General features: G+C 41.6%; 1 long non-coding RNA gene across 7 annotated transcripts in view; it reads right to left on the reverse strand.

Annotated features, from left to right (window-relative positions):
• Positions 1–14,448, reverse strand: part of LOC123793773 (uncharacterized) — a 601,572-nt gene continuing 587,124 nt past the window's right edge. For 6 of the 7 annotated variants that reach the window (XR_015723055.1, XR_015723048.1, XR_015723053.1 and 3 more), the window contains one exon: positions 6,527–9,526. This is a non-coding gene — a long non-coding RNA (uncharacterized LOC123793773). Of the gene's footprint in view, positions 5,002–6,526; positions 9,527–14,448 lie in introns of those variants that run through there. The other variant, XR_015723052.1, reaches the window with a different exon arrangement.

Consider the following 14,448-nt stretch of genomic DNA (forward strand, 5'->3'; position numbering starts at 1 on the left):
ACAGCACAGTTTTCAGTGGTAATCATGTCAAGGATCTACCTGTGGGAGGGGCCAGCTATACGATGGGGAAAAGATGCTGAAGATAAAAGGAAGGTCAAGCAACTATGAAGCCACACGAGGGATGAGTTTTTCACAAGGATATTGAAGTCACCAATAAAAATGATGGATACAGGAATAGAGATAACAGAGATTCACATACTTAAGTCTTCTATGAGTAAAGAGGAGGGACCAGGAAGTTAGCAGGTGTCAGCTACAGAAAAGGTGAGCACTGAGTGATGTAGGTAATTGTCGAATCATTATATTGTAAACCTAAGGCTAATATAACACTGCATGTTACTTATTCTTCAGCAAAAAAAGGTGGTATAGTCTTACATGAAGTGCAAAGTTGTCTGCAAGTTTCAAGGGTGGAGAAGAAGTTATACAAAGCATAAAGAGAACAGAGACACCAACTTCACTGTCAGACCCCAGGGGCTATCTGTATTAATGTGCAAATTACTCTCTTCACATCTACATACGTGGTATTGTGTGGACAACACTATCTGTTTCATCGATGGTTATAGCTGGAAATGGATAGGATTCATTGGCATTTAACCCTCTTGTTTAATTTTTCTTCTACTGTATGAAGATATTTAACCTCACCCACATTACTCTAGAGAATAATTAGCTATTACACATAAAGTCTTTGAAATTATAGTACATTCAACTCCATTATTCATTTTCAAGTTTTCCTTGTGTGAAACAAGCTTTGACATCTTTGCACTGGAGGGGGCTGGGGAATTGTGACACAGTGACTAGAAATACGAGAGCAGGAAGAAAGTTAGTTCTCATAGGTAATAAGATTGCATGTTTACACTTTCCTTTTCCCTCTCCAACTGCAAATATAACAATTTAACACCAAAGAACCAACCTTCCTTTTGGCCACGTGATGCTAATAACGCAAAATAATCCACATATCTGGGGTACGATTTACGGGAACAACTTATAATACACACTTCTTCCGGTTCTCTTGACAAATGTATGGCTCTGCTGACACCCTTTGATAGATCTATTTCTACCTGTCTTTTTTTATAATGTATCTCACGAGAAGGATAAGCAGAAGACATATTATACAACACAGCTGTTTGTTTTCTCATTTCGCGTTCATGATTACTTGAGTCACGAATGACATATGATCCGAACTAGTAACATATGTCCGTGCCTGACAGAGGACATTTTTCATCTTTCGGGTCTGGGTTACATCTTCAGTCGCCTGTGTTACGAATCTAAGTGAAATGAAACAAGCTTCTCAGGTTCCCTTCTCAGGTTCGACATACTTCAGACTGAGTTTCATGGAACCAGAAATGAAAGGAAAAGGTTGGTTTTTTTTAAATTTCCCCTTTTCTATTCTATTTCCTGGAAGCCTTTAGCTTACTTCTAGACTCTATAAACTTGGCTAAATAATTTCACTGTGGCGCTTCTTCTTTCAGTCAGAAGCTGGCTACATGGCCCAGCTTTCCTGTCTTTCGGCGCACCCCCCTTGCTCCGCACACCTTTGATCCTGTTGGACCACAGAGGTGTGGGAGCAATTCTGATACATCGAATGATCGTTCATACCTTCACACCTTTCCTGATGCTTGGAATGCTCCTGGCTTCTTCAGCTGCTTGGGACATTTCCACACATCCTTCAACACTCAGGCGAAGCATCACCTCCTTTAGGAAGGCTTTCACATCTACTCTCTTCATCTCCCTCACGGTTAGTCATTCCCTCTCCTTTATTTCTACGTGCATTGAACATACATCAGTATTGTCGGGGTGGCCATACAATGTATTGTCCAGACAAGACACTTTTGAGAGCAGGGGGGTGCACTGTTAATAATTACACTGGATGTGAGGCCTAGATGACTGTCCTGGCTGACCAGGGTATGCGGTTACCCTAATTACACACTTACGGCATTGTGCGGGGGAGCCATCCTCCACCTGCAACGAGACTGGGAGGGCAAGCCTATTTTGTACTAATGCAGTGGCTAGTGGTATTTAAATACTTAGCGGATATCTACTGCTTTACTGTTACCTTTCTTCTGGTAAAAGTGTCTTCAGGGACACCCCACCCCATTATTTGGATGCTACAAATTCCCACCCATGTTATTTGGATGGAGCTGAATCCACCCCTACTTTGCCCCACGTGGGTAGAGACATGACTTGGATTCCACGGGTCAAGGCAACACCAGTCACAGGCTAGTCCCCATCAGTCAGTGACTTGTTCAGATCTGTACATGATGACCTAGGGCCAGTTTGGGGGATTGTTTTTCAAGCTGGGAGAAGAGGAATCTCAGTTTCCACTTTGGTTCTTACACGGGGAGCCTGGAACCGCCAGGAGACCCGCTCCCCTCCAAGAAGAGCTACTCATGGGAATGAAGTAAACGTGGAAGAAAACAGAGCCAAGACCTGGATCTTCCAAGAAACCACTGGAGCTTTTTTGTTCCTCCAGTGTTGCCTGATGCTAGGGTTTTTACCTTGTATTTTTGAGTTGCATGAGCCCATAAATTCCTTTTTTGCTGAAGTCAGTTTGAGCTGTGTTTCTGTCTTTTGCAGAAAGGTAGTTTTGTTGGTTTGTCCTGGGCTCAGCACTCCGGAAGGCACTCCAGAAGTCCCAGTTGAATGAGTTGAGGGGATGGACAGGTGGTTCCTGGTGGGCAGTCTCAGGCCTGTGAATGACTATAGGTAACTCTCCCACCGCAGCTCCCTAGACCTCTGGCCGAGTTATGTGGTCTTTAGGACTGCTCCACCCAGCGGTGCTTCCTTCAGGGAGAGCTCCTGGAGCAGGCATCACAGGCTCTCGTTTTTGTTTCTTTTTCTGTTTTATGGCACTTTTGCCATCAGTGATTTGATAGTAATTTGGGAACAGTTGGTGAAGTAAAAGGAAGTGTTATTTCCAGGTATTGTTTATAAAAGTGACCAGAAGTTTGAACTATACTATCAACACGAAAACCGTTCTCCCATCCCTTCTTTTACCAAGACAAATGGGCCGTGTCCAAGCACATACACACTTCAGAATGCTAACTTGTCTTATTTGTGCTCTGAACGCTGCTCTCCCATGTCCTCTAATCTAAGAGGACTTGAATAAAAATATAGAGAAAGAAAATATTTTAGGGGTCCCAGATGCCAAAGCCTATGGAACAAGTAGTGGTAGGGAGGGCGTGGATCATTTTCTAATCCTTGTGTAAACAGCCCCTGCCCAGCGCGAGAACGCACCAGGGGTGACACTGCTCAGCACCGTGGTGAGCACAAATCAGCTCACTCAGTAGTCAGCTCATTCTGCATTTGGGGGAAACGAACTACCTGATAAAATTTGACTTCAGAATCCAGATTTTATTTATTTATTTGTTTGTTTATTTAATTTATTTTTTAAAAGTTTATTTTAGAGAAAGTGAGAGGGAGAGAGCACAAACAAGAGGGAGGGGCAGAGGGAGAGAGAGAGAGAGAAAGAAGCAGACTCCCCGCTGAGCAAGGAGCCTGATGCCGGCTCAATCGCAAGACCCTGAGATCACAATCTGAGCTGAAACCAAGGCTCAGATGCTTCACTCACCGAGCCACCCGGGCACCCCGAGAATCCAGATTTTAAATTTTCTGAGGGCTGCAAGCAGGTGGAGCATAAGGAATGCCATTTTGATGAACAGTATAAACATGTATTTGGAATAAATTGTATTTGGGGGGTTGTTGGGTAAAAATTTGCTTCTATTCCTCTAAACTAAGTAGTAAATAGTGTTAACATTAATATGTAAAATGACAGGTTAATGTCGTCCCACCCAACTATCAACTAACCAACTTGGTTCTATGACACATGAAGGCATCAGGAGCTCTTACCAGTGATGACTGTGACACAGGAACTCTGGAGCTACATTCCAGAGACCCAGACGGTATTTTCTCCCTTTTCCTCTATGGCTTTGCCTACATGGTTTCCATTATCTCACGGGGACACCCCCATGCCCCAAATCTGTTCTCCACACTGCTGAGTAAATTTTTTTAGCATCATAAATTAGATCATATCTTTTCTTTCTTTTTTTTTTTTTTAAAGATTTTTTATTTATTTCTTTGACAGAGATAGAGAGATAGAGACAGCCAGTGAGAGAGGGAACACAAGCAGGGGGAGTGGGAGAGGAAGAAGCAGGCTCACAGCGGAGGAGCCTGATGTGGGGCTCGATCCCAGAATGCTAGAATCACGCCCTGAGCCGAAGGCAGACGCTTAAGGACTGAGCCACCCAGGCGCCCTGATCATATCTTTTCTTATCTTAAAACCCTTCACTGGAGTTTTCATTTACTTAGAATAAAATCCAAACTCCTTGGCATATTCTATAATGCCCTGTCTGCCTGGTCCCTCTATATTCAACTCATGTCATTCATGTCCTTACTCACTAAACTCCAGCCAGAGCCTTCTTCTAAAGTCTCAAATATGCTATGTTCATTTCAGCCACAGGGCCTTTGCACATGCTTTTCCCTCTGCCTGAAAGGTGGTTCCTTCTCTTTCTCCTTACAACTACCCCTCCAATTTTCCTTGCATTAAAGTCCTTTTGCATCTGGTGATTGCACATTTGTGTATCCCTTTTTTTACTGCCTCTCCTTACTGGAGTGTGAGCTCTGGGAAGGCAGCTTGGGACCTGATCGGCTTTATTTATCACTCTGTTCACCAGCACATAGAAGGTACTTGATAAATATTTGTTGAGATATAATACAATAAACTCACACTGATGGCTCAGGAACACCTTCCCCATTCCAAGTGACCATTAAGTAACCCCTAAAGAACACTACCCTCTCTTCACCAGTCCTGGGTACAGACTTGCCCCAAAGAGGCTTTTTAAAATCATAAATATTAGAGCTAAAAGGTACACTGGAGATACCAGTTTACAGACAGAAAATTTTGAGTTTTATAAAGCTGAAGTGACTTACCTCAGGAGGGATCTCTTCTCTACTCCTCTAGATTCCCTGATGAAGGAATGTTCCTGAAATACTCCCAGCCTCTTCCCCCTTAAAGGTAGAGTGAGTTGGAAGCTTATGAGTTTGGGAGAGAAACTAGGCATGCAGTTTGAGGCCCTCAGGCTCTCTCATTAAGGGATTTGTCACAGGACTTACACATTTCGCACTGCTCCTTGCCCAGGGTTTTCAGGGGTAGGCTCTGCCCCCTGGGGACGCCTGCGCTGTCTAGCTCTGCTTCTGACTGGGGATAGTGGGATAGGTTTGTCTCATGCTGGGTTCAATATTTGCAGGGCCAAAGTGTCTGCACATTTCAGCTCTGTTTTCAAATCTAGCTTTTATTAGTTTAAAAGGAAATAATTTTCTGATTCCTCTGCTTATTTTCACTGGTTCATAACTGGGCGAGAGCTTAGCCCCTTTGTATCTCAACACCAAAGCTCTACAGTCGGTCACCGTCAAAGTTAAGGACTAGAATTCATACCCTCCCAAGCTCTAGCTCTGATTTCCAATGTACAGTGCACATACCTCAGCCAACTCCAGGTCTGCCACCCCTGGATTTTCTCCGCTACCATCAGCACCCCTTGACCCACACTAAGGGGCAAGGCTGTCCTCCAAGCCATGTGTTCCCCATGCTGATTTTGGTTAAAGACATATTTATAATAATTTCACCATGAACAAGTTTTGAGACTAATGAAATAAATGTTTATAGAGCCAACTTAATAGGAAAATTGGATAATCAGATTAATGAGATAAACATAAATACATCATTATGGGTTAGGTTATAAAAACATTTTTATTATCAATGTGCTTATTTTTACTTTTTCTCAAATTATTTTGTCATATCTCTAATTTTTTGTTTTATTTAACATTGTTTCAAGTGGCCTCATTAAGGCTATTATTTCACTCTGACATTTATCTGGATACGAGATTAGGATATTAAGCTTCTTCTGGCTGATGCATACTTCAATTAATTGTTACTAAGAAGAGAATTGTATTCTGCTTTATTATTGCCATAACATAATACTTGAAATATAGTATTTCTAACGGACAAACAGGTGGACCTTTTCCATGTGTAAGTGAAGTATAAAAAATTATTGGGTATGATTATGACCTTACTTGTTGAAATACATCTCTCCCCTGGTCACGCTAGAAATGGAGGGTGAAAGAAAGTAACTTATAATGAAAAAGCAAAAGAAACACACCTCTTTACTGAAAATCCTTAATCACTCTCTCTTGTCCCAACATAAGCAAAAAGCAAAAGAAATAATAATATAAGTAAAATAAAACTTAAAGAGCAAACAAACAAAAGGGTCTCCTGTGTAGTTATGCTTTTCTTCTCTAGTGGTGTTCAGAAGGGTAAAGCCATTTCACATCGTGCATTTGGAGGAGGAATGGGTCAATGGACGTTATCACCTAAGCATCACCTCCTTTTTCATTAGAAGACTGACCTTCCAAACTTTTTTCTGTGTCTAGGCGACAGATGTCCTTCTCAATTCGGAGGCCGTGTGCTATATTTCAGAGATCCTTGTGTCTTTGATACAGCTAGATAGAGACTTTTGGTCACTTAAATTTTTGTTTCTTCTTCTTCTTATCAATCGGCCAACAGTTATCTACAAAAGAACACCCTCTGGATGTAAAAATATGCTAGATCTTGAAGACATTTGAAAAAAACAGGTTCTGGGGCGCCTGGGTAGCGCAGTCGTTAAAGCGTCTGCCTTCGGCTCAGGGCGTGATCCTGGCGTACCGGGATCGAGTCCCACATCAGGCTCCTCTGCTATGAGCCTGCTTCTTCCTCTCCCACTCCCCCTGCTTGTGTTCCCTCTCTCGCTGGCTGTCTCTCTCTGTCAAATAAATAAATAAAATCTTAAAAAAAAAAAAAAAAAGAAAAAAACAGGTTCTGTGTTTTAGTTCCTGTTAGCTCAAAGCTTATTCTTGGGTTGGAAATCAACAGCTGCATCTTGATAGTCCTTGTGTTGATTTTAATGCCACAACACTGTCTCCTTAAGTAAGCCTTCACTCCAGTTAAGACCATTGTCTCCTTTGACTCCCCCTCCATTAGGTGGAGTACAGGCTAAGCTAATGAGAGAGACTTCAAGACACAGGGACTTGACCCTGACAGAAGTTTATTTCTCGCTCCCGGATGGTCTGGAGGTGGGAAGGCTGGTACAGTGGCCCTACTCCACAAAGTCATTCAGGGACTCAGGTTCCTTTCATCTTACACTTCCAACATCCCTGAGAGGGGCGTCCTCATTTTCATGTTAAAAGACTGGTGGATGCCACATGTTTCGACCTTCAGAAAGTGGACTGTAAGTCCACGATACGCAGTTTCAGTTTGTATAAGTGTAGTAGACATAATATTTACCAATACCCAGTTCTTTTTTCTTTATGGGCACACAGAGTGTTGTACTTCTTTGCTCTTCGTAGTTAGGCACAGCCATGGGGGCCAACGTGGCCTGAGTCACTTGTGTGCAGTTTTCATTGCTGGCACTTGACTCTCCAGCCCTTGCTCCCCTTGCTGTGATGACCATAAAAAACATGTTTCTGTGGAGGTGCTAGGGGACAGGAACTTGCAGGCATCCCGAATGGATGCAAAGAAGTTCTCGGGCTTGCAGGAGATGTTAGTGAGCAAGAAACAAACTTGGGCTGTTTATTCGGCAACGTAACCTGCCTTGCTGTCACTATTACTGCTGATGAGGTCGACACTGTACATGATTTCTGTCCGCATTTTATCAGGGAGAACAGTCACGTGGGTCATCCTGGTTCAAGGGCTAGCTGGGCTGTTTATATTCCGTTACTATGGAAACAAAGGGAAGCGGCTAGCTGGGGCGGGGTGGGGGCGGAGCCTCATTTCCATGTCTCACACTCCGGCGTTGTCCTTGCTGGGAATGCCCTCCTCCCACTTCTCAGTCTGTGCACATCCCACACATCCTCCAAAGCGCTGTCTTCTGCAAACCCCTCATCATTCTGATTTCTCTCCCCTCTAAATTCTGATGGCTCAATGGTTATAACCTTTTATTATGTGATTCTTCATTTAAAAAGGGTTATGGGCTACTTACCAACCCCATGCATTGTGCTAGACACTAGGTGCATGATGGCGACATAATCTCCAACCTCCAGAGCCTGAAGCTTCCACCTGTCTAGCACAGTGCCCTACCCAAACTGCATGGTTAAGAAATAATCCTTGGTTGACTATATGAGTTAGCAATATGATGGCATGCAATTCATATTAAGTGGCAGAACACTACTGTCAGATAAGAGAAGGGGGAAAATCCCAAGGTAGATTGTAGGATACATGAAGACAGGGGTCATGTGTGTCTCAACTCCTGCCTTATCTCCAGTGTTGATCACTGGGCCTGGCACAAAGTAAGTGCTTAATATGTTTCTACTGTTTTCATGGAGAACTGTGGTCTGACTGCAGCATCGTCCAGACTCTTGGGACATGAGATTGGGCCAGTGCATAGGGTAGGACCAGATTTTGAGAAGTCAGTCATGGATTTTTGGGTCATGTGTTAGGAAATGAGAATCATAAGCTTTTTTTTTTTTTTTAAGGGAGCGGTAGCAAAATTAAACTGCTTTTCTGAGTTTGGATATAAATTCTGATTTGGATATAAATACTGTCTATGGCCATACCACCGTAAATGCACCTGATCTTGTCTGGATATAAATATTAAAATAAAATAGATAACTAAGTGAAAGCTATGGCAATGAAAACCTAGTTTGGAATGGCAATGGTGGGCATCAATATAAAAGGGCAAACCCAATGGACATGTCAAAGGGAAGATGAATAGAGACTGGGAACATGGAATATGAGGGTTAAGGAAAAAAATGCATTGGAAAAGAATATTTGCGGGTTCCAGCCTGAAATGCTGGAATGAGGGTCGTACCGTTAAAGAGATAAATGTTGCAAAGGGAACCTGTGATGAGTTTAGTGGGAGGCATGCTGTATTTGCTGTGGCAGGAGGCAATCTTTGTGGGGATGTTGAGCCTGCAGCTGAGCCTGGAGAGCAGGTGCCATCAGTAATGAAGACATAGCCTTGGGAGCCACATTCTGTGGACATGTAAGATGTGAACAGACATCTGCTCAGATTTTATCTTTTCCAGCATATGTGAAGATAAATAAGACCATCCTCAACACAATTGTCAAGTGGGCCTGGCCCTCTTGTAGACTCTTCCCCATCAGTGGGGCCCCCGGACCTTCTGTACCTGCCAATGTAAAACAAAGAGAGGAAGATGCCAGATCATTTTAAGAAAAAGTAGGGTAGATGATGGCTGGAGGGATAGAGAGTGGTAGAAGGAATGCATCCCAGAAAAAAAAGGCAGAGCTGGGAGGTGCAGAGGTCCAGAGCAGAGGCACATAGGCAAATTCTATAGAGCGAGAGAAGTGAAAGATGTTTGTGTCTCTGTGTGCGTGTGCGTCAAGCCAAGTGTATTCAGAAAATATCAGCAAATGTGTCTCCACCAACCCTGCCCCTTAGCTATGTTTCAAACCACTTACCTCCATTTATTCAATAAGGACTTCCTGCCGTTTATGTGGACGTGAAAAAGAACCAGACAGACATGGTTTCTGCCTTCACAGGACCTATACATTAACGGAGATAGAGAAGGTGAATACATACGAACTGATTAATTTACTAAAACTGTGTTAAGTGAGAAAGAGAGAACTACGTGGTCTTAAATTCTATCAACGTTGCCTTCTCAAAATAAGAAAATTAAATAGAGCTGTACAGAAGCAAGAAGTATTTTGGGTCAGCTAATACTTTGAAAATAGCTCATTTGGGGAAACACCAGCCTGATGGCCTAGAGAGGAGGGCCTGACTGTGGACATGAAGAGCCATTCCTACCTCCCACATCTGGGCACCCAGTACAAAAGGTGAGCTCAACGAGAGGAGAAGCCTACCTTCAGCTTTGGAGGCCTGGAAATATCTATTCAGCATTCTCCCCACTTGCTTCCAATTTTAGTCTGTAGTTCTATCTTTGGGCTCAAGAAACAAGGGGTATAAGGATGGTGGAAAGATGACACAAGTGGGCTATCAAGATGAGAACAATAACAGTGGAGGTTTTGGGTAAGAGCAAAAGGACGCTAGATGTGTAAATTATTTTTAATTTGTATTTTCTATTTTTTTGGTCTACCTATTGGATCACAGATTTGTTGGGTAACAGAATCTGGGTTGGTCTTGCTAGCTGGAACCACTAGAGATCCTAGTTCCACAGACTCTTGAGTAGAGAAGCCAGTGTGTTCAGAGATCCTTGTTCTCCTTAAGTTACAGCTATGGGACTGGGGACTGTCCTGTTGGATAGGTCCTTCTACAGCCGATTTTATCCCCAGGGAGAGTCCATAGCCACGTGTTCTTCAGCTTAGAGTTCACTGTCTTCCTTGGATCTGCCCCCACCTTCATTCCCCTAAACAATGGCACCTTAGAAAAGCCAACTGCTGCTTTGAGCTATCAGGATATCTGACACTGGTCTTCAGAAAGGAGGACATTGGGCACAGCGGATAGAGGGGGAAGGTGTTGGAGGGATTTCTGGAGAAACAGATTCCATTTGGATTTCTTATTTAGGGATGTCTTTGTAAGAAAAGAGGGAAGGAAGAGTGTCTCCGTTTTTAACCATGTGGGAGGGTATGTGTGGGAACAAAGAAAGACAGATTTTCAGGGATACAGATCAAAGACTTCTGTTTCATACTTGCCCAAGTTAATATGTATTTATTATGAAGTGAAAACTTGTAGAAGGTATCCAGGGAAGCTTTTAGTAATAACGCATAATATAGTGACGAAATTCTTTTTCAAGAATTTAAAATTGTAAGAACTTGATCATTCAGTGTAAAAATTAGTATTCATTTAAGCAAATTTGTTACCATTTCTGCCTAATTATCATTTAGTTAGGAAACACCTACTGATAACTTGCCATGTAGAGGTAATTTATTTTTTACAAAATGTGTTATGTATAATTCTTCACTTCAACAGCATGCAGTGTAGTAGGGGAAATGAAAAAAAAAACACCAGTAGCTTTAAGAGAGGTTCAAACAGTGGCGAGGGATTTCAGAGAATTGGTTTGAGTTTGAGGTAGCTGGGGAAGATATCTTGGAGGAGGTAGCATTTAAACCGGGACTGGTAGTATAGACACATTTCAGCGTGCCAGCTGGTGACGGCTGGCGTTCCAGGTGGTAGGAATGCATGTCAAAATCATGGAGCTGCATTTAAGCAAAACCGAGTCATTCAGTTTAACAAAAACACGGGGCACGATATGACAGGAGTGTGGACTAACCTGATACGGTCTTGGAAGGCCCCGAGCAAGGATCAAGAACGTAGACTTCAGTGGAGAAGCCTGGGATCCTACTGAGCAGCTGAGTGGAATGAGAGAGTAGTACATTGTGAAGGTAAATGTAAGAACAAGCTGGGGTAAATCACCAGAAGGGGAGAGATGAAGAGTAAAGGGGAAAAGCACCATGATGAGATTTCTGTTTGTGGTGGTGATTTAGGATGGAGCAGACTTGATGTATGGTCCAAAGGGAAGACCAGGGCAGAGAGGAAAATTGAAGGTAAAACTAAGACAGTCTCAAATTATGGATGGGAATGTTAAGACCATAAATGGAAGGGTCAGCCATCCTATTGCTGCCCGCCCTGAGACCTGAAATAGGGAAAAGAGAAGAAAGGTAAAGGTCACGTGAGGGCGTACGGATGAAGGTGCTAACATCTGAAAGTGAGGATTTCCTAGCTTCATTCCATCTCCCCTGCACCACCTGCCAAATACAGGAGGGGTATGAATGAGAAGTTTTCATTCGGACTTGGTTTTCACATAAACCTGTGAAGTTCAGTCAAATGTGGCTCCACCGTAGGAACACAGAAATTTTAATCCATATAAAACTGCTCAGCTTCTTATGTTTTCAAGGAGAAGAGCCTCTTGTTAAAATGAAAAACCTGGCTGATCTGCTATGATAACGGTCTCAATAATTCTGCAGGCCCCAGCTTGGGAAGAACTGTCATAGACACGGCGGATTTCTACCCATCTATCCTTCCCCTGGTTTCACAGGGATTTTGTGAGGATAAATAAAACAAGATAGTACATATAAAAATATTTTTTCTATAAAAAGTTATGAGGATATTATAGGTCTACAAAAAAGTGCTATGTGCATATCACCACATATCAGAATAATCTGGAATTATTTTGTTTGTTCTTTTTAATTTATATTCAACTTTCTTACAGAAGAACTTAAAGCATTTTTTCATGGTTTATCATTTTTAAGAGCTTTCTATATATGTGGATGAAGGGAGTAGCAGGAAAGGAAGTACTTTAAACCAAGCACGGTACACTGGGAATAATGGTGTCTGCCAAACGGTTCACGCTTTTGATGGGGCCACAATCACAGCACTGGATGACCAGGCCATCTGGGGCTTGTCCAGGCAATAAAACACAATTACTGCCTTCTGAGACACTATAATTCTCGAACTGAACCTTTGAGGTGGGTCATTTAAAGGACATGCTCCTATCCAAGGCTTTGAGAAAGATGCTTTCAGGCCACTTTAAGTGTCCATCTACCCAGTATCCATTGGCTAATACTTATGCTCCCAGTTCTGCCATTCGAAATTTCAGAGAGAGAAATGTGGGAATTGGAAGTGGTCATTTTTTCAAATACTGAGTCTTACTACCAGCTCCCATCACACCCTCATTTCACATAGCAAGTTAGCATACTTGGCAAAAAACAACAAAAATATGTTTAGCTTAAGACTATTGTTCACTATCCTTGGTCACGTTTAAGGGCTTTTTCCCCCCCAGAGTTATGGGCCAATAGAAAACAATAGACTTGTTTTCTGGTTCCAGGACTCTTGAATTATGTTCACTAGTATGTAATGCCATTAAGATTTCCTAAAACCCTGGGTGGGTGTTGGTCTGCGTGGTTTATATAAAATTTTCTGTCATCAGCAGAAATGGGGCTCAAGAATTGAGTTCTGTTACTGAGAAATAAAGAAATTTCTATATACATACTTAGAAAAAAATTGTATATGCTCTTAGCTTTGTCTGCAAAAAGAAGTAATGTTAACTGCCTCATACAACTGTTGTAAGAAAATGAATATAGAGACTTAGCACAGTAACCCAGAGTATAATAAGCATTCATCAAATGCCCTAGTAGCAGATGGGATAGATACACAGTCCCATGATTCATGATCACTAGATCTGTCCAGTTTGGCTTAGAGTGGGACATAGAATCTCCAGTGCTTTCTGGCTATCTACATCTGTGGTTGCAAGTTATTCAAATATATATACATACATATATATATACACATATATATATTCAAATATATATATAAATATACATATAATATATATGAGTATATATATAATATGTTATATATAATAAATACATAATGTTATATATTATATATGTTATATATAAAATAAAATACATCATATTATGTATGTTATATATATTTTATATTTTTGTATATATATTTTATTATATATATTTATTTTATTTTATATATATTTATGCATTTTATTTTATATATTTATATTTTATATATTATATATTTATTTTTATATATTTGTATATATAGATATTTATATATATAAAATCACTGCAGATGACTTCAATGATGAGGTAGGTTTAGGAACCACAGGTGGAGTAAATTACCACCCAGGCAAGGCAAACCTATGGCAGCAAATTAATTGGTGTAATTTGAGGAGACCATCAGACTATCAACACTGCTCTGCCCTATTCCCATTCTCTACTCCCCAACCCGGAAGAACCCTTGAAAACCGCAGAATTGCAAGCCAAGTAGTTATAAAAATCATCAGCCTAGCAGCCGCTGGAAGGAGCAGAATAAGTTTGGAACTTTCCAAGAGCTCCATCCATAGAGAATTATCACTATCGGATTGTAATTGTGCCACCTCTCCCATATATATATTTAAGTCCTAGTTCCTAGTCCCTGTGAATGTGACCTTATTCGGAAATAGGATTGTTGCAATGTAATTAAGTTAAAATGAAGTCATACCAAATTAGGGTGGGACTTAAATCCAGTGACTGGCGTTCTTATAAGCAAAGGGAAATTTGGATACAGAAATAAATAAGATGCACACGGGGAGGTAAGCAGTCGACATGGTAACAGAGGCAGAGACTGTAGTGACATAGTTGTAAGCCAAGAAACATCAAGGATTGCATCAACCACCAGATGCTAGGAAGACGCAATGAATGATTCTTCCCTAGAGACTTCAGAGGTGTCAAAGCCCTGCCAACATCTTGAGTTTGGACTTTATCCTCCAGAACTGTGAGAGAATACATTTCCATTGTTTTAAGCAGGAAGTTTGTGATAATTTGCTTTAACAACCCTAGGAAACTAACACAGGTGGTGATGTCAGTGTAATAAGCCAGAGACTAAACAAAAAGTAAAAAGGAAGATTTGGGGAAAGAGATGTCCATGGGGGCTTTGCAGATCCAACATGTTTCTGGGAATCTTGGAAGGCAGATGCATGTGTAAGGCTGTGTATTTGCCCAGGGAAGATCTG

This window comes from Ursus americanus, chromosome 35, assembly GCF_024610735.1.
Source record: "Ursus americanus isolate L20-20 chromosome 35, mUrsAme1.1.p, whole genome shotgun sequence".
Taxonomy (NCBI): Eukaryota; Metazoa; Chordata; class Mammalia; order Carnivora; family Ursidae; genus Ursus; species Ursus americanus.